Here is a 21,202-nt window from a genome sequence, read left to right as displayed (position 1 = left end):
GAAATATATATTCCACTTGTTGACTTTAAACTCAATCTAAATACCAATGGATCTACTTGCACTTCTGAGAGACAGCTTACATTCATTAACAAATATTAGTTAGCCTAAGTCTCAATACCAAGGTGTCAGGTCATATCAATCTGAATTGAACACACTTTACTTTTTTGATCTTTAAGGTGAGAGATATCTTGGTGTTGTAGAAAGTACCCAGCACTGGTAACTGGGGTCATGATCCACCTTCTAAATTTATAATCAAATGTCAGTATAATCAAAACCAGAGGGAATTCTTATATAGGACTTTAAAAAAATCTTCATAAACTTAAACCCACTGTTAAATATTGTTCTCTAAAACTTTGGAAATGAAAGTTTTACTTTTACAACAGAAGGCTTATATAAGATACAGGACTTAGTCCAAATCACAAACTTGGAACCAAAACTTGAGGCTCTATATTACCAGTCTAATCTATACTTTACTTCTTAGCAGAGCAGGGAAATGTCAAAAGTAAAAATGTAATAATGTTTGCATGTAGGATACGCTAATGATCAAGTTTAAGAAAAAATTTGATAAATCTGATAAGACTGTTTTACTGCTGAAATTCTCCCTGCTCCTTGATAGTTGACCCAAGTAGTACCAGGAACTGCAGTTATAGCAATAACCATCATAAATTGTATCTATTTTTCATTCTTCAATCTTTTTTTTGTACTTGCAGGCTTAGGATTGCAAAGCATAAGGCAAAAGGTATCACTTTGAAGAGTTTTCATCATTATAAACTTTTGGTCCCAGGAAGTGGTTATTTCATTTTAATAGTCCTGTTTCTATATACATAGGTGTCTCATGCCTGAAATGAATTTTCAAGGCTGTCTTTATGCTAAGTATTTGGCAATCCAAAAACTATTGCTTCTGAAAATATGTATAGACCAGGAATGAAGTGTTCCATTTTTACAATGAGTTGCAGATTTCCCATTAAAAAGTAAAGCTTTCATTTCCAGTGTTATAAAGGACAGTATTTTAGTTTTGGTGAATTAATTTAGGAGGCTATAGAAGTCCTATAAAAGAATTTTTTCTAGTCTATGTATTTACTGTTAATTATAAATTTGAACATTACTATTAGTGTCCAGCTTGTGACTTTGAATATTTGGGTCAAATAAATATTGCCAGCTGGTACTTAATCATTTTCAGTAACACTATTTTCAATTAAACTTGATCTCACAAGTTTATACAATTTTACAATTTAATTATACAATTATCTCATACTATTTGTACAATTTCAGGGATCAATTATCAAAATGTATTGATACTATTTTTTCAGTTGTCTCTGTCTCAATAATACTGTTTACTGTTTTTAGTGCCCTTTCTTCCATAAAGCAAAAAAGGAGGAAAAAAAAACACAACAGAAAAGACACATGAGAGTGTGGAGGTTATTTCAGGGCTGAAGTAAGATACGAAGACTTGTTCTAATCTTTCCTCCAGCTTTTAACAGTGTTTCAAACTCTATCAAGTAAGAATAGATGACTGTTATGCAATGTAGGGCATTGTGGGCCTGGGGTCTTCAATATTTCTCTAAGTTTGTAGATTTCATGGTCACAAGTAAGTACAAGTAGTTAATAAGTTCTGTGCACCATCTTCACTAACCCTACATACCTGTGAACTAGCAAAGTGTCTAGTACGTAACACTTGATTAAAAATTAATGAAGTATGGTTGGCAGCAGTTCCTCTACCTCTTGGCCAGTCCTGACTTGTACATTCTTGTCTCAATATTATAGGTAAGCCAAATAGACAATCACCCTGAAAGTTATTCAAATGGCTAAGAAAACTCCTATGTCCCAAACTATACTGTCATCTGAAATTCCACTTTTGAGTTTCATTCATTTAGCTAAAAATGTTGGTCTTGTTAAAACGCAAAACAAATGTAGCAACAGAGAGTCAATAACACTTGAATCCCTTTTAAATTATTTAGACTTATGACAAATGAGTATCAGATTTGTTTTTCCCTAGTGCAGTCTGGTCAGAGGAGGGAGTCATTCTGTGGTCATAGAAATAGGATGAGAAAAACCCAAGTCAGTAAGATGAGTTTAGATGAGTCAAAACAAAGAAACTTCTTATCTCACACTGTTGCCTATAGATGAAATAATACTAAAAGCATAGATATTATCTGGTTATTACCAGTACTTGTACATAATGAAAGTGAGATCCACTGATGTGAACTAGTTAAACAGCTAATCATTGTCAGAGTCAAGGTTAGTTTTTAAGAGACTTGACTTTTAGTTTGGTGCTCCTTCTTTCAACTTTGATTACTTATTTATAAATGCTAATCCTACTTCAAAGTAACCTAAACCTTATAAAATATTTTGGAAATTCAAAAGAACCTTAAAAGGAGTATCAACAAATTTCCTGCCTCTGTAATTTTGTATAGTATACATAAATAACTACTTAGGCTCCTTAAGAGTGATTTAATTTCCCAAACATGTAAACTATGATTAATTAAGTGTGAAGGTTTACGATTATGTAGTTGGAATTTGGTTTAAAAATATTCTCCATCATTTTCATCAATATTAAATCAGCTAATTGAAATAATCATTGGGATCTACATCTATGGAAAAAAAGAAAAATTTGTATTGCTGCAAATATAAAGAAAATATCTTTCCTTCTAATTAAAAAATGTATTCAATAAGGAAATTACTGTTAAATAAAAAATTATTATACCATGTTCCATAGTAGAGTGCTGAGGTCAACAGAGTCAAAATTAAGAATATCAGGCAATGTATTACAGTTTTCAAAAGAAATGGGACCAATAAGGCATAAATAAATATGTATACATGTGTGTTTATAACAATATATGTATATATTTATATACAAACACATTCATTACAGGGAATTAGCTCCCATGATTATAGAGATGCAGAAGTCTCAATATTTGCAAGGTGGTAAGCAAGCTGAAGACTCAAGTCTAAGTCCACAATCCTGAGAATCAGGAAAGCCAATGATATTGTTCCATTCTAAAAACTAGCAGGCCTCGAGGGTGGGATGATTTGGGAGAATGGCACTGAAACATGTATATTATCATATGTGAAACAAATCACTAGTCCAGGTTTGATGCATGATATAGGGTGCTTGGGGCTGGTGCACTGGGATGACCCAGAGGGATGGGACGGGGAGGGAGGTGGGAGGGGGGTTCAGGATGGGGAACACATGTACACTCATGGTGGATTCAAGTCAATGTATGGCGAAACCAATACAATATTGTAAAGTAAAATAAACAATTAAAAAAATAAATTACAAAACAAAACAAAACTAGCAGGCTTGAGATCAGGAAGAGCTAATGTTTTAGTTTGAGTCTAAAGGCAGGAGCAAAATCAGTGTCCCAGTTCAAAGGACATAAGTTGGCAAAATTCCCTCTTCACAGGGGAAGGTCAGCTTTTCTGTTCTTTTTTGATTAGATGAGGCCTACCCACATTATGGGGCGGCAATCTGATTTACTCAATATCCAGATTTAAATTTTAATCTCATCCAAAAACACTCTTAGGAAATACTTATTGTCTTAATCCACTTGGGCTGCTATAACAAAATACTATAAATTGGACAATTTATAAATAACAACTTTCTCACAGTTCTGAAAATTGTACATCAAAAGATCGGAGTGATAACATGGTTTGCTACTGACTTTTTCTGGATTGTAGACTTCTTATTGTATCCTCACATAGCAGGAAAAACAAGGGATCTCTGTGGGGCCTCTTTTATAAGAAAACTCATCTCATTCATAAGGGTTCATCTCATGACTCTTAAGTCACCTCCTTAGACCCCTAACTCTTAATACTATCATTCTTGGAGCATTAGAATTTCAACATATGAATTCTGGGGAGACAGACATTCAGAGTGTAGAACCAAGAATAATGTTTAACCAAATACCTGGAGACTCCATGGCCCAGTCAAGTTGACACATAAGATTAAGCATCACAGGAAGGTTACACTTTCCAAGTATCTTTCTGCATCACATTTTAAAATAGAAATACAAGAATTTCTTGGGAAAAAGGTTGAAACAGTTCTACAATTAGGATTAAGACATACATAGACATATATGGCAACTGGATATTCTGGGATAGATGATAGAACCATACTTTCAAGATGTTACATAGAGCTGCTAAGAAAGACACGTCCTAAACATAGACTAAGTCAAGCAACATCATTATCATCAGAAAGAAGTGGCTTACCAGTTACAGATTAGTGACTATTTTACAAAATGGCCTGGATTCAGCCACCCTAGGATCTAGTCTCACAAAACAGAAGGACTAACTGCAAAACCAAAGCAGCTGTCCCATTAAATCTGCTATTCCAGAGCTAGGCAACTTGGCTCTAGACATCTTTTACCAAGCACAACAGAAAGAAAAGAAGTAACTCTGAAGATGATCTCCAAGCTCATGAATTGAAAAAGTACTAGATAACAGCAGAATTGGAGGATACTAGAGAATATGGGAGCCAAGACTGCTCTGTCATGAAAAGGGTAGACATCTCAATGGTAGCTGCATGCATGCTAAGTCATTTCAGTTGTGTATGACTCTGCAGCCCCAAGGACTGTAACCTGCCAGGCTCCTCTGTCCATGGAATTCTCTAGGCAAAAACACTGGAGTGGGTTGCCATTTCCTCCTTAAGGGATCTTCCCAACCCAGGGATCAAACCTGTGCCTCTTATGTCTCCTGCTTTGGCAGGCAGGTCCTTTACCACTAGTGCCATCTGGGGAGCCCCCTATGGTACCTGGCATCTACATTAATCAGGGAGCACTCTAAGTGAGCCCTCTGTGATATCCTAAAACAGTGGGGGCAGCAGGAACATTTTTCATAGTAGGGTGATTGATTCAAAATTTTATGTAGCCAAATAGTCTACTGATAAATTAATTTTCATTTTGTGTTTTACTGCTCTATACTCACAAAAACATAAAAATGAGCTTCCCTACAATACTCCAACCCTAACTCCCTTCTCTCCAGAGGCACAGTCAGCCCCACAGTTCTAGTTCTTAATTCTCCATATAACAAGGTGAATAGTAAATAGGATTCTCTTCACACTCCTTTAAAAGAAGACATACCCAGGACCATGGACCATGATGCTGACAGTTCTTACAATGGCTCTTTGTATTTGAAGATTAAGGACACTCAAAGGCTAAGAATCTGCCTGCCATGCAAGAGACCAGGTTCAATCCCTGGGTCCAGAAGATCCCCTGGAGAAGGGAATGGCAACCCACTCCAGTATTACTGCCTAGAGAATTCCATTGTCAGAAGAGCTTGGCGGGCTCCTCTGAGAATCTAAGAAGAGAAAGACAAATGATAGTGTACTACAGATAGCTCATATTCTCTTGTCAGAACCACTTATCTTTTTCAGGAATTTTGTGTTGTTAAATACAGTCATCATTAAAATTTAAATGATATAAACTTACTGTGAAATTAATTTTATTTAAAAACAATACTAATGGATATTCAAAACTCATCACTTCCTAATTACTATACTGCATTTTACTATAATCTATGCTCTTTCTTGAGGTTATTTACATGTCTTAAATTTGTATGGTGGAAATAATAAAAAAAATCTGTTCCTAACTCTGCCTTCACTGACATCATGTTGGTAATGTGAAACTGACCACAGTGGGAGCAGTCACAGTACAGAAATTGGCAAACACGACAATTGTGGGTTCAGTTTCACAGTGAGTCAATTATGAAACTGGCATATCAGTGGGTTGACAAAGTGAATGTCAAGGTCTAACAAGGATGATCTGATCCTAAGTTATTGTGAGGCAACTGAGGATGAAGAAGAGGAAAGTGGTTACAAATTGAACATGGCACCCATGTATGGCAGGATTTCTAAATGTGCTGTGTCTATGGAGTGTATTCTAAATCATGATATTCTGGAATCCCCTCCACCTTCAAAGGGATCATTCCTGGTCTGATCAAAAAGTATTGGCAGGTATGACCTTTGCAAATGACAACCAAGTCTCTCTTCACTTTTTCTAGTATAGAAGAAGCCTCCAATCTCTTCTACCAAATAATGGAAGGGTTTCCCACTATTAGATGATACTGTACATTTGCCCAACTTGGTGGTTTGTGTCTGGATCCAAAATAAATGTTATTTATATGAAAAAATCTGATATTACTTGTACCCCCAAGTATTGTGTAATGATTCATATTTGTTATTGCATGGGGAAAATGCCTTGTTAGTAAAAATTAAGTGTGGTAGTAGGCATATCTCATAGGGATGTTGATTATAAATTGCATTTATTACTAGGTTTCATATAGGCCAAATATTTGAACTATTTATATTGTCATAGAAAAAAACAGGTGTGATTGATGTTTTAAATGTTTGCATCTGATTGCAGAAACTATGCTGCATAGTTATAATTCCCCCTCTATCTCTTGGAGTTTGAGACTAAGAAATGATTATACATGTGACATTGGGAGGAGAATTTATGAATTGGTAGAAAGGTCTTACAACCTTTCTCAAGACCCCTAAAATCATGCTACCTTAAAGATACTCTAAGGATGGCTCAGATATTGCAGTTAGTCAAATGCAGCTGAGTTAGTAAAATTAGGGTATTAATGTTACTGGGAATTTGTTGATCCTCACTGATTAGTGACTTAGTCATGAGAAAAACTGCCCTATCCATTGTATCCTAGGGTCTAACCAAGGAAAGAAAACCATTTTACAAACAAGAATAAAAGGAATTAAGTACAGAGAATTGGTTATACCAGTCATGGAAGAGCTGTGAGACCAAACAAGGGATGTGTGACAATCTAGAGATTATCACCAACAGAAGACTACTATTCTCTTAGGCTGGAGGTCAAAGGAAGTAGGTGATATCACCAAGAGTCAAGACAGCATCTATGGTCATCTGGCTGACAGGCTTTTTAGGACCTGGAGTCACAGAGTTGAAGACATTCCTGCCAGAGATGCCAGCGAGATCAAGATAGAGAGAGAGAAAGATTCTGGTTTCTCCCTGCCTCCTGTTCCTCAACTACATATCAAAGATTCTCATTAAATCTAACCATGTTAACAGTGGGTACTTGTATATGTAGCTTCTAGGGGTCAGAAGAGCAAGAAAGGGAGAAGGAATAGATCTGATGGGAAACAGATATGGGAATAATAAAAATAATAATAATTTTAGCAAATCCAAAATATGTATCTATATCTAGATGGATAGATAGATAAACACAGATTCCCCCCAACATCCACTAATGCTATGACAAGGTAAAGAAAAATAATTTTTTTTCCTTACCTAGGTATATTATCTAAATGAGCATTTAATTAGTTACTGAATTAGAAGTTGACACATTCAATTACTATTTAGCTTCCTAAATGAGCACAAGATTGACCAAATATCATGAGAGTCTATTACTGATCCAAGAGACTCTTTTTTCCCAGTATTCTAAAGCTCTCTATCTATTCTCAAACTGTGAGAGGTACTATAAAATAGAAAATCAGATTGATTTGACAGTTAACCCACTCTTTTTCACCTTGCCTTCTTTCAAATATGTGGAGAAAAGTAAAATGGCCAAAAGGAAAGAAGAAGAAGCACAAGTATACTCTACAAACTCGGTGATGGATGATTGAGAGCTGACTCTTTCTCAAGTGCTTTTACTGGCCCACATGTTACCCCTGCATCCCATGAAACAGCTTGATGTAACATGCCAATATTAGTGTCACTTCTTTGCCATATCCTCTTTTCACCATCACAAAAATAAGAGTCCATAAGAAAATACATGTTTCCTAGAGTTACTTCTGTTTTATGCAGATCCTCTTTAGAAAGCTATTCTTAGTATCATATATCTTCAGTATCATAAGCTTAAACTAAGAAAATTACCTTTCCTTCCTTTCTGAACATTATTTCATGAGGAATGAGTCCTATTACTTACAAAGATAGACAGAATTCTCGCAAAGCAGAAAAGCCATCTATTTTGCTTGCTTTCCACATGCTATCTATGTTCCACAGTTAAGAACTTCAAGCACACAAATTTGTTCTAGAGAACTGGCAACTCAAAAATACAAATAATCTTTATAGTATTAAAGTAACCCTTAAACTCTTTGAAAAATAAACTTGCTTTAAAAGTTAGAGTGCAAAAATATTCAAAACAATTGGCACACCCCCTCCAAAAGATTCTCTAACGTTTAGCAGAACTGAATTCACACTGAATCTGGTTTATGAGTAAAAGACAAGTCAACTTGAAAGCCAATCATAGATGACAATGTTTCTTTTCAATGTGCCTGCTTTGGAGCCAAATTCTGCTGCTGCTGCTAAGTCGCTTCAGTCATGTCCGACTCTGTGCAACCCCATAGACAGCCTCCTACCAGGCTGCTCTGTCCCTGGGATTCTCCAGGCAAGAACACTGGAATGGGTTGCCCTTTCCTTCTCCAATGCATGAAAGTGAAAAGTGAAAGTGAAGTAGCTCAGTCATGTCCAATTCTTAGGAACCTCATGGACTGCAGCCTACCAGGCTCCTCCATCCATGGGATTTTCCAGGCAAGAGTACTGGAGTGGGGTGCCATTGCCTTCTCCATATAATCCTGCTAAACACTCAAAATTTTCCTCTTGAGTATTTTGTGATATATTAGAACCAGAAATAAGGGATGTTAGTGCTAGAAGGCCAATCAATGGTCTGTAATTTAATTTACATATTCTTTCTGCACCAGACTCTTTAAGATCATTGAGTTAGCTTAAGAATTTTGAAGCTGTAGAATTCAGGGCAGGACATTACAGTATGCCAATATTACTATTCTTCTGCTCTGACATTCTCCACTGATTGACAGATGAGGGAGAAGGAAGGGCAGTCACCATTAACTGAGAGTAAATGAAACTGGAATATTAAAATTCAGGATTATCTGAGTTGACTGAATTGATGGCAGAGTGTTCTCCAGTTAAGAGTGGGGAAAGATTAATTCTGCATATGACACCACTACTGCATTTATACAAGTCTACTGGGACATTTGTTTGCCTTGAATTGTTTTCTTCATTTATTTCAGTCAGACAGTGGTGTTGACTGATTTTTCTTTTTGATGTATGAAATGACTGTTTGACTGAATTTACCATTTAATTTCCACTAATGCATTGTAAAAACAACAGTCAAATTAGACTGGCAGGTATGAAAAAGTCTACCACAGAACTAGACAGAAATATTGCGTTCTATAGGTATGTATGTCATATGCCCTGGGTTTTGGAAAATTTTTCCAATTTCAACTATTTTGCCACATGCTTCAGAGGTGTGGGGCCACTGATTTAATAGTAAAAATAAGATTTGTGAAGTTCATGTAAAAATAATTTTGTGTGAACCTGAGAATCACATAATGGGATCAGAAAAGAACTATTATGAGAAATTTTACTGTTTCTTACTTATCAAGAGGTGTTTCTACGTCAAACTTTTGAGCCTTCTTCTAGAAAATGTTTAGGAACAAAAGATTTGAATATATTCATAGCAAGTCCTTATTTATAATTTCATTTTCCCAATAATTATGGTTACTAAGATAGGCCATTTCCCATGTCCTGTCTCATGATTCTAAGCTCCTATTGAACATCTGGAAATTGGTGACATGAGTAGGAAAGTGAAGCAATTTTTGAGATTGTTATTGAGTAATGCTGATTTTATAATGAGTGCTTCCTTACATAGTTGACTAATTTATCATGGTGCAGATGGCTGGTTACTACTCTTAGAAATGAAAAAGGTCTTAAGAAATTTTCCGTATTCCATTCACCAATCTGTGTTCTTCTTCAAAGGAAAATTAATTCCTTGAAAATTAACATATTAGCTTAATTATAATTTTTAATTTTAAAATTAACTGTGAGAATGGGAATTTGGGGTAGGAAAAAGTGATGGAAGATGTGACAAAATAAAATAAATCAAAGAATTCATAGAAAGATAAAACAGAATTTTTCAATAGTAGGTAAGGACTTCTGCTTCCAACGTATATCAGTTTACCTTAGGAAAACACACTAGAAAGTCAGATAAATCATAAGCAACATTTGACTGTGAGCACTATAAAGCTAATGAGGTAGCCATGACAAAGAAAAGTAAAATAGAAAAGAAACTTACTGAAGTAATAGCAGTATTCTGCACATGCTTTTCTAGCCCAGTCATTTAGAAACTATTGATGAAAATCAAAAGTCTGAGAATCCAAATGTGACTCTTAAGAGACAGAAAAGCCAGTGGATCTTAGGACAATGTCATAGGACTGAGGAGAGAGCAAAGTTGGAATTTAGAAATAACAAGGCAGCTAGAATTTTAAGGATCAAAATCCCAGAGGCAGGAAAAGTTCAGAGACTTGAGCTCAATTCAGCAACAGTGGTCCCTTGATGTATCACATTTTCCATGTAGGTAGACAAGGCAAGATGCTAAGAAGTCAAACAAAAGCTAACTGAAGTCAAAGCAAAGACTTAGAAGTCTTATAATGCTGAGGAGATAAAACTGAGGTTCAGATCCCACCAAAGAATAGTGGCCCAGTGGAAAGCTAATGATGTGAATTAGGACACTGGAGGTTTCTATATGTATGTGTCTCTGTGTCCATGTGAACGTGTGTTAGGAAGGTTGATGAAACAGTTACATTGAAGGAAACATCTATAAAGAAGGAAAATGAGTATGATGTTTGTGCAATGACTGAAGATCAATGAGGTGATCTTTCCTTCTGCTCCTTACTTGGGAGTAGGAAGTTCTCTCTTGAAAAAAGTACAGTTGACCATTGAACAATGCAGGAGCTAGAGACACTGACTCCATATGCAGTCAAAAATTCACATATCACTTTATAGGCGGCCCTTCCTATCTATGGTTCTGCATCTGAGGATTCAACCAACCAGAGATTATGTACTGCTTCAGTTATTGGAAAAAAATCCATATATAAGTGGGTCTGTGCAGTCTAAATCCAGGTTGTTCAAAGGTCAACTGTAATGTCATTCAGATTCTCTACAACTTGTCATATCCCAAGTCTGGTATTCATTGAAGAACCACCAAGACTACCAAGAAAAGGAGAATTAGAATAAAAAACAGAATCAGAATCATGGATGATCTAAATATTAAAGTTCAAATTTATTTTAATAAATATTACCAAGTTCAGGAAAATAGATGACAAGGTAGAGAATTTAACTAGACAACTAGAAACTGATGGAAGCGGAATTGATAGAATTCAAAATTATACTAAAATTAAAACTCAGTAGTGGACTGACACAGGTGAAGAAAGATAAATAAACTGGAAGATAGAGTAACAGTAAAAATATTAAGGCTAAACATGGAAAACAAAAAGGATAAAAAAGTACAGAAAAGAGCATTTGAAACGTATGGGCCACAGTAAACATTTTAATCATATGCTTAAATTGGAGTCCAAAGGGAAAAGGAGAGAGAGATTGGGGTGAAAACAATATTTAGAAATAATAGCTGAGAGTTCTCAAAACTAAAAAGAATATATCAAGCCATAAATTCAATAAGCACTAAAAAATGCAACAAGAGTAAATATAAAGAAACCATATCTAACACCACCACAGTACAATTCACAAATAGCAAAGAAAAACAGAACATCTTAGAAGTAACCAGAGGAAAAACAACAACAGTTGACCTTTGAACAATGCAGGAGATTGATTACAGCTTACGTCTCAACAAAAATGATTAATTCTAGAAAATAATGGAAAGTGCTAAAGAAAATAACTGCCCATTGAGAATTCTAGAGGCAGAGAAAATGTTTGGAAGATGAAATAGGGGAATCTTCGAACAAACAAAATTTAGAGAATATGTTCTCATCAGAACCAACTGAATTAAATTATAAAGAGAGACCTGCAGGCAGAAGGAAAATTATCATAGATGAAAATAAGGACTTTACAAAGGAATTAAATATAACAGAAAGGATAAATAAGTGAATAAATCTAAATAAAATCTAACTGCACATAGAATAATAATGAAATACATAAAAAATTAGAATGCATTAAAACAAAAGAAGGAGGGAAAAGTAATAAAATAAATTTAAGGTCTCAGCATTGCTTGAAAAGCAGTAAAAGAGCTAATAAGTCATGGTGCATGTGTAATTGCTACTTATATAAACATTGTGAGCTAATAAAGGGAAAATGGAGTTTGATGAATTTAGAAGGAAGAGCCAAAGGAACATAAAAAGGTAGGACAAGTAGAAAACAAGGAGTAAATGGTCTATAATAAGATACATTAACTGTAAATATTCAAATTAAAGGGTAAAGATTTTTTGAAACAAACAAAAATCTTAATTCTATGCCCCTTACAAGAGACCATAGTCCAACTGCAAGTTAAATGATGCAAAAAATTATGTCATAAAAACAATAAGCAAAATTGGAAAAAAATTAATGTGAGATTTGAAAGCAAAAAGTATCACTGGCGATAAGGCAGGATAATAAAACCAACCATTACTTTACAAGGAACATGTCATAAAACTAAACTTCAATGCAATATATGAAGGGAAATTCTAAAAACTAACTAGAAATAAAATCTAAATTACCTAGATCAGTAATTCAGAACAACAACAAATCAGTAAACTACAGAAGATCTGAATACCACCGTTAAACTCTTTGGCCTATACACCCTGAGGAAACCAGAAGTGAAAGAGACATATGTACCCCAACAATCACTGCAGCACTATTTATAGAGCTAGACATGGAGGCAACCTAGATGTCCATCAGTAGATGAATGGATAAGGAAGTTGTGCTATACACACAATGAAAAATTACTCAGCTATAAAAGGAATGCATCTGAGTCAGTTCTAATGAGGTGGATGAACCTGGAGCCTATTATACAGAGTGAAGTAAGCCAGAAAGAGAAATACAAATACTGTATATTAACACATATATATACAACTTAGAAAGATGGTACCAACAATCCTGCATGCATGGCAGCAAAGAAGACACAGATGTAAAGAACAGACTTTTGGACTCAGGGGGAAAAGATGAGGGTGGGATTATTTGAGAGAATAGCATTGAAACATGTACATTACTATATGTAAAATAAATGACCCGTGCAAATTTGATGCATGAACCAGGGCACGCAAAGTCGGTGCTCTGGGAAAACCCAAAGGGATATGGTGGGGTGGGAAATGGGAGAGGAGGTTCAGGATTGGGGGGGACACATGTATACCTGTGGCCATTTCATGTTGATGTATGGCAAAAATGATCACAATATTCTTAATGCAATTATCCCCCAATTAAATTAACTGAAAAAATCTTTGGCCTAAATTTGCATAAAACACTGCATCAAGAACTAAATGCACATTTATACACAAATTTTGAGGTGTATAGGACACTTTTTTAAGTTGACTGTATGCTGGTTATAAAACAAGACGCAGAAGAATCAAGAAATTTAAAAATATATAACCAATATTTTATCAAATATTTGGACATTAAAAACATACTTCTGGACTTCCATGGTGGTCCAGTGTCTAAGACTCCATACTCCAAATGCAGGGAGCCTGAATTCTATCCCTAGTCAGGGAACTGGATCCCACAAACAAAGAGTTTGATTGCCACAACTAAACAACTTTGCATGCTACAACGAAGATGGAAGATCCTGAAAGCCACAACTAAAACCTGGTGCAGCTGAATAAACAAATTAAAAAAAAAAAAAAAAACTTCTGATCAACATGTAGGTCAAAAATAAAGTCATAATAGGAATTAGAATTTTATTAATTGAATGATAATGAAACACGCACCTAGAGCCGGACATCTTGGAATGTGAAGTCAGGTGGGCCTTAGGAAGCATCACTACGAACAAAGCTAGTGGAGGTGATGGAGTTCCAGTTGAGCCATTTCAAATCCTAAAAGATGATGCTGTGAAAGTGCTGCACTCAATATGTCAGCAACTTTGGAAAACTCAGCAGTGGCCACAGGACTGGAAAAGGTCAGTTTTCATTCCAATTCCAAAGAAAAGCAATGCCAAAGAATGCTCAAACTACTGCACAATTGTACTCATCTCACACGCTGGTAAAGTAATGCTCAAAATTCTCCAAGCCAGGCTTCAGCAATACATGAACCGTGAACTTCCTGATGTTCAAGCTGGTTTTAGAAAAGGCAGAGGAACCAGAGATCAAATTGCCAACATCTGCTGGATCATTGAAAAACAAAGAGAGTTCCAGAAAAACATCTATTTCTGCTTTATTGACTATGCCAAAGCCTTTGACTGTGTGGGTCACAACAAACTGGAAAATTCTGAAAGAGATGGGAATACCAGAGCACCTGATCTGCCTCTTGAGAAACCTATATGCAGGTCAAGAAGCAACAGTTAGAACTGGACATGGAACAACAGACTGGTTTCAAACAGGAAAAGGAGTACGTCAAGGCTGTATATTGTCACCCTGCTTATTTAACTTCTATGCAGAGTACATCATGAGAAACGCTGGACTGGAAGAAGCACAAGCTGGAATCAAGATTGCTGGGAGAAATATCAATAACCCCAGATATGTAGATGACACCACCCTTATGGCAGAAAGTGAAGAGGAACTAAAGAGCCTCTTGATGAAAGTGAAAGAGGAGAGTGAAAAAGTTGGCTTAAAGCTCAACATTCAGAAAACGAAGACCATGGCATTTGGTCCCATCACTTCATAGCAAATAGATGGGAAAACAATAGAAACAATGGCTGACTTTATTTTTCTGGGCTCCAAAATCACTGCAGATGGTGATTGCAGCCATGAGATTAAAAGATGCTTCCTCCTTGGAAGGAAAGTTATGACTAACCTAGATAGCATATTAAAAAGCAGAGACATTACTTTCTCAACAATGGTCTGTCTAGCAAGGCTATGGTTTTTCCAGCGGTCATGTATGGATGTGAGAGTTAGACTGTGAAGAAAGCTGAGCGCTGAAGAATTGATGCTTTTGAACTGTGGTGTTGGAGAAGACTCTTGAGAGTCCCTTGGACTGCAAGGAGATCCAACCAGTCCATCCTAAAGGAGATCAGTCCTAGATGTTCATTGGTAGGACTGATGTTGAAGCTGAAACTCCAATACTTTGGCCAACTGATGCGAAGAGCTGACTCATTTGAAAAGACCCTGAAGCTGGGAAAGATTGAGGGCAGGAGGAGAAGGGGATGATGAAGGATGAGATGGTTGGATGGCATCACTGACTCAGTGGACATGGGTTTTGAGTAGACTCTGGGAGTTGGTGATAGACAGGGAGGCCTGGTGTGCTGCAGTTCATGGGGTCACAAAGAGTTGGACATGACTTAGTGACTGAACTGAATGAAAATATACTGTAGCAAAACCTGTGGGTTGCACAGAAAGCTGTGGTCACATAGATGCTTCATTATTAGAATTATATAATATATGTAATCATATATATATATGTGTGTGTTTGTGTAAATGATGAAAGAATAAAACTTCTAAAAGATACCCTATTACCTTGAGGTAGAGAACTACTGAACTATACCTAATGGTGGAGGCAGGGCAGACTTAAGAACTTCAGGAGACCAGCAGAAGGCAGCATTTGGAAACAGGAGTAGCTTCCAAATGAGGCTGTTTGATAACGCAGTGAAGGCCAATGTCAGAATCAGTCTCCAGGAAAGAGCATTTAATGTATAAAGTGGTGGAGAAACTAAAATATATTTAAGATTTGACACTCTAATTCCTTTTAAGGATGATTTATGTTGCTAGGGAAAAAATAAGAAGTACTTGATGTAAAAGGTGAATAAGTTTATTTTTTCCAGGAGAATCTTGGTACCAGGACTACAGAATGAAGAACTTGGGAGTCCCCTGGCTAACCTAGCAGAGAGAAAATGAAAACAGAGATGAGAGAGAGAAATAGAAGGATATTTGTGCAGTTTGGCGCTGCTGCACACCAAAGCCTAGGTATGCCCTCCAAATCTTAAATAAATGCCACTATGTTCAGAGCTAACCCTGAGACAGTGATTAATGTCCAAGAGATTAACAGGGACAACTCTTGGAATCAACAATGTATGGAAGAAAAAGGACATCAGATTGGGCAAAGGTAGAAGTAAAGCTGTGTTGCAGCCTCAGGAAACCTCAGGTGACCCTTTGAGGGAGAGTTCTTAAAATGAGATGACCCCTTCAGGAGAATGTCCCACTTCAGTAGGATGTCTTAACCTTTATATTCTTACACTTGTCATTCGATGAAGGGCGTTGTAGGAAGGGGTGATGCGACCCTGGGCTAAGTGGCTCCCTCTAGCTGAGACTGGCTGCCTGCAGCATTTCCAGGGCTGGGGTAAAAGCACTAGAATCTGAAAATGGATCAAGTTTCCCTGTCTGGGGTGCCAAAGTACAAAATACAGGCAGGGTATATTACAAATAGTTCTTCAGCCTGGAGAAGAGGTCTTGAAGCTGTGAGCCACTCACTGGGAACCAGCAGGACATGAAGGATTCTTGAATAGGTCTGAAGCTACCAGAAGGCCTTTCAGGAGTTCAATCCCATAATAAATACTGTACCTTCAGTGTAGCTTTGCCCTCTCTGCCAGTCTTCCTCAATTCCCATGCGGGATCTTTTGGAACTGGACTTGGTTTTCCTAGAGGTTGAGTTGGAGACTTCCGTGAAGTCTGCTTTCCATCTACTGGCTTTGATTTCTTGCTCTCTCTGCTCCAAGATAGTCTCTTCAAACTTCCTTTTCCATTTCTGGCAATAATAGCCCTCTCAAGACTAACTAACACTTTTCTGGGGCAAAAGGAAGAGAATTAATAAGGATAACTTATATTTCTAGGAGGGAAGTTACCATATTCCTTCACAGTATTCATCTCCTTGATTATTTAACTTTTACTCTAGATTACTAATGGGTATTTCTGCTCCCCTACCTTCAACCCAAGGAGGTTTTAGAACATTGTCCTATCTCAGCATCAAGTCTCTCTCCATCCTCCCTCTCTCTCTTTCCTTACCCACCTTTGTCCACAGATTCATAGGCTTTCTGGACCTCTGAGGAAGATAAGCACTTCACAGAATCTCTGCTATAGGACCAAACATATTGAAATGACTTTTTATGAAGATATTGAAGCAATAGAAAAAGAATACATGAGGATTGTTTCTCCTGAGGGTTCAATTATTTAGAGGGCCTTTATCAAACTTTGATTGATAAATCTAACCTTTCTTTTCTTGACAACAGTTGATCACACTGTGATGAAAACAAGTTAGAAAATGGAAAAATAATATTTGGATTTCAATGAAATAATAAAAATGCAGGGACTATCTTTGACTTTTGCAAAGTGAGAAAAGAGTTCACATTTCGACTATGTGGTGGCAGAAGTCCCTTTTAAAACAGGGCCAGTCTGCACGATGCATTTAAAAATCAACCTTTTCAAATATAGCCGTAACACCCACAAGATTTTTTCATTTCTTGGGGTCAGATAAACCGAACTTCAGAGTGTGCCTTGTATATTAAAATGATAAACATAATCTGGAAGCACAGCAATGGCTAAAAATATGGAGCTGGCAGCTTTTCATTAAAACTGAAATAGTTGTCTGTTTTTAATTCATTGCATAAAATTTTAAATGTCCAAATTCAGTCAGGTAGGTCTTCCTAATGATCATGAGCTTCAATCCTGCTAACAACTAAGCCTGCACTGTTAAACTCTACCTTATCTGTTCCAGAAACTTCCTGGGTTTCTTTAATGCCTCTGTTACTAGTTCCTTTATGTCATTCTGTGTTTCTTTAAAAGCATAGCTGTGTGACCTCTGAAAGTTTTATTACTTCCTTGAGACTTGGTTGACTCCTCTGTGAATATCTGGGTATCTATTTAGTATTGCTCAACAGAATTTTCTATGATAATGAAAATGTTCTGTATCTGTACTATCCAGTGCAGTATTTACTAGCCACATGTAGCTAATAAACATCTTTGAAATATGGCAAATCTAACTGAGAAACTGCATTTTTAATTTTAAAATTTGTTTAAATACAAATAACCTCATGTAGTTAGCATCTCCTGACAGTATAAATCTATGTAATATTTTAAGGATATTCTCACTCTAAAACTCTACCATTCGTTAGCTCAACCTAAATATTTTTGCCCTTTGACAAGCAGAAAATAATTTATGCTTCCCTTGAAATTATTTTTCAAGACCTTTGTCAGTTTGGGGACATTATATTCTTAAAATTGACTTTGCTTTATGAAACTTTAATAATGTTGAAGTTTCCTGCCCTCAGAAGCACCTTTGTTATTATGGGAAATATTGTGGATGAACAAGGACCATTTCAAGAGATCATGGAGAAAAAAACTCCTTCTGGACTTAATTTCATTATGAGGATGCTCAGAATGTCAAAATACTAAATTGCTTATAGTAAGAATCATACATTTTTTACACTATTTTCTGCATGTAGCTGGAAAATGTTTAAAATATTTTAAAATAACTGCACATCTATTTTTGAAGCTGATTTGACTATTCAAGGCTTGCTAGCACTTTATCCCAGAGAAGGCAATGGCAACCCACTCCAGTACTCTTGCCTGGAAAACCCCATGGACGGAGGAGCCTGGAAGGCTGCAGTCCATGGGGTCGCTAAGAGTCAGACACGACTGAGCGACTTCACTTTCACTTTTCACTTTCATGCATTGGAGAAGGAAATGGCAACCCACTCCAGTGTTCTTGCCTGGAGAATCCCAGGGACGGGGGAGCCTGGTGGGCTGCCGTCTCTGGGGTCGCACAGAGTCGGATATGACTGAAGCAACTTAGCAGCAACAGCATTTTATCCATCTCACTATTTCACTCAGTAAACCAATGCAGTTGTTACATATGTGTCTGTATTCCCTTCTAGATTATGTGTTTATGAAGTTAGAAACTATATTTAGTCCCTATGTATACAGCACAATATTCATCGCTAATTCAGATCGTGTTTTAAGATGAGACAAAATTTAACATTTTTATTGTAGTCATAAACATTTAGCAAACCAACCAGAAAATAAAAAGAATTTTTTTAATTGGCCAAGAACAAAAAAGACAAATACTTAGTGCAAATCCATATCTCTAATAACTACCACTGGAATTAGAACACACACAGGCTAAAATTATTTTAAAATATTTTATCAAAGACTTTGAGGTTGTACCTAAAAAGGTTATATCAAAAGTGAACATAATCATGTTGTCTGACCAGCGTGGATCACACATTCAAAGTAAGTGTGTATTATATATAAAACAATAAGAACCCACTGTATAGCACAGGGAACTTACTCAATACTTTGTAATAAACTGTAATGGAAAAGAATACATACACACACACACACACATAACTGAATTACTGAATTACTTACCTGTACACCTGACACCCAACATTGTAAATCAACTACACTTCAATTTTTTTTTAAGTGTAAAAGGTAGTATAGCTTCAAAAATTTACCTCTGATATCCAGTGAACTAACTGAAACAACAGAAGCTACAACTTTCTTGGAGACAGGACATGGCCAGCAAACTGGGCTGTTACATTCGGTAACAGTCATACCTGTGCAAAAATATACAGACTCATTAATACATAGGAATTCTTCATTTTTCTGGCATTATTAGTCAATGAGGTATGCATATTAGAATTTTTTAAATGACAAATTTAAGAAGAGTATTTTAACCTTCACTCATTAATTTTTTCTAAAATTAAGAAATGTATTCATCAGTGTATTTAATGTTTCCTTGATAACTTGGGGTCATCAGTTCAATCAACGTTTGCATGAATAATACAAATGGAAGCAAGACAAGCACTCATACTGAAATTGAAGATGACATGATATTCTATCAACTGGAATAACTGATGAAGGAGTAAGAAAAAAACAAAAATGAAAACAAACCATGATCAAGAAACAGTCAAGTTCTGACTTCTTCTATTTAGTTTCAAAAAGTGAATTGAAAGTGCTCAGTTGTGTCCGACTCTTTGTGACCCCATGGACTGTAGCCCACCAGGCTCCTCTGTCCATGGAATTCTCCAGGCCAGAATACTGGAGTGGGTAGCTGTTCCCTTCTCCAGGGGATCTTTCCAACCCAGGAATCGAACCCAGGCCTTCTGCATTGCAGGTGGATTCTTTACTGCCTGAACAACCAGGGAAGCCATTTCAAAAAGAGATATCACAAATCCCAGTGGTATCTCCAACATTATTAGCTGTCTTTATCCCTTGTTTCCATTTTCCTTTCCCTTTTCTTCTACCCTAGAGGGGTTCCAGGAAATGTTTATAGCTGCTCTCAAGACAAATTCTAATACCTGCTTCTTCTCAAAACTTCACAGTATGTCCAGGAGATAAATAGTGTGGAGGTCAAATACAATTCATCACAGGGAGATCTGTTGTGAAAATAAAATCAGCAACTAGCTTCTAAGCATGCAAAGATAAGAGTATGGTGTCAGGCACTAATTTCCTTCCAAATTCCTCTCCATTTCTAAAAGATGTTTTTATTTACCAAGATCCCTTTTTATTGGTTCCCTCTTCCAGACTGCCCCACTTCACCCACCCATCCTCACACTAAAAATACATTCACATTCTTTTTGATTCCAGTTATTTGCTCATTAAGTAATCATAGGACTGTTGAATTAAATACAGAGTAAAATTAAAATACTGGAATCATTTGGAAGGTTTAAGTGCCTCCACCAATACATACTGGGTGTGGAATTCAAGAGGCTGCACTTGACTTGGCCTTGTCCAAGTTCTTCCTCAAGAAGTATGAAAGATAAACCTAAACTCAGAGTTAATCAGATTGTCCTGCTTTCTCAGGTGGACTAGAATTCACTGCTTATTCCACCCACTCTGAGGTCAGTGGCACTTTTCGGAGATGGGATGGACTCCTCTGCCCACTGCAAAGGCTCAGTTCCCCCTGGGCCCACTCTCTGTCTGAAATCCCACACTGAGGCCAGATGCCAGCCTTCCCAGAACATTAGTGGTCTCCTTTCAGTGTTTGAACTGCCCAGACTGAGTCCCCATAGACTCCTTCTCAGCTTGAAACCTGATCTTCAACCTCTTTACCTGACCTGGATGGTCACTTTCCTACTCTAGGCTTCAGCTGCTTTAGCTGTAAAATGATATATCTGTTCTTAATTCTAAAGTCTTCTTTCTAAAGCTCTAGAATGTGGTGACTCCATAAAAGCATTGTTCTCTGCTGGTTTCAACTTTGTAGAGAATTAAAACCACAATTACTCTAAAAGACAGTGAGTTATACTTGATAAGGAAAGTGTGACTTTATAGTTAGATTTATAGGGATGAAAGATGATTTACTATGTTTTAAGGTACTCATGATCCATTCTCATGAGACTTGGGAAAGGGGAAGGGAGTGAGTAAAAT

The 21,202-nt window shown here is 36.6% G+C and overlaps 1 long non-coding RNA gene across 1 annotated transcript in view; it reads right to left on the bottom strand.

The window, feature by feature from the left end:
* LOC132346045 (uncharacterized) overlaps nucleotides 1–20,928 on the bottom strand; it is a 97,897-nt gene extending 76,969 nt beyond the window's left edge. Inside the window, exons 1-2 of the long non-coding RNA XR_009495764.1 lie at nucleotides 20,134–20,928; nucleotides 19,288–19,389 (exon numbers count right to left, since the gene is read on the bottom strand). This is a non-coding gene — a long non-coding RNA (uncharacterized lncRNA). The remainder of the gene's footprint in view (nucleotides 1–19,287; nucleotides 19,390–20,133) is intronic.
* Between the last annotated feature and the right edge of the window lie 274 nt (nucleotides 20,929–21,202).

Source organism: Bos taurus, chromosome 8 (genome assembly GCF_002263795.3).
Source record: "Bos taurus isolate L1 Dominette 01449 registration number 42190680 breed Hereford chromosome 8, ARS-UCD2.0, whole genome shotgun sequence".
NCBI lineage: Eukaryota > Metazoa > Chordata > Mammalia > Artiodactyla > Bovidae > Bos > Bos taurus.
Note: the sequence above shows the minus strand (reverse complement) of the source record. Positions and strands in the feature narration are given on the sequence as shown.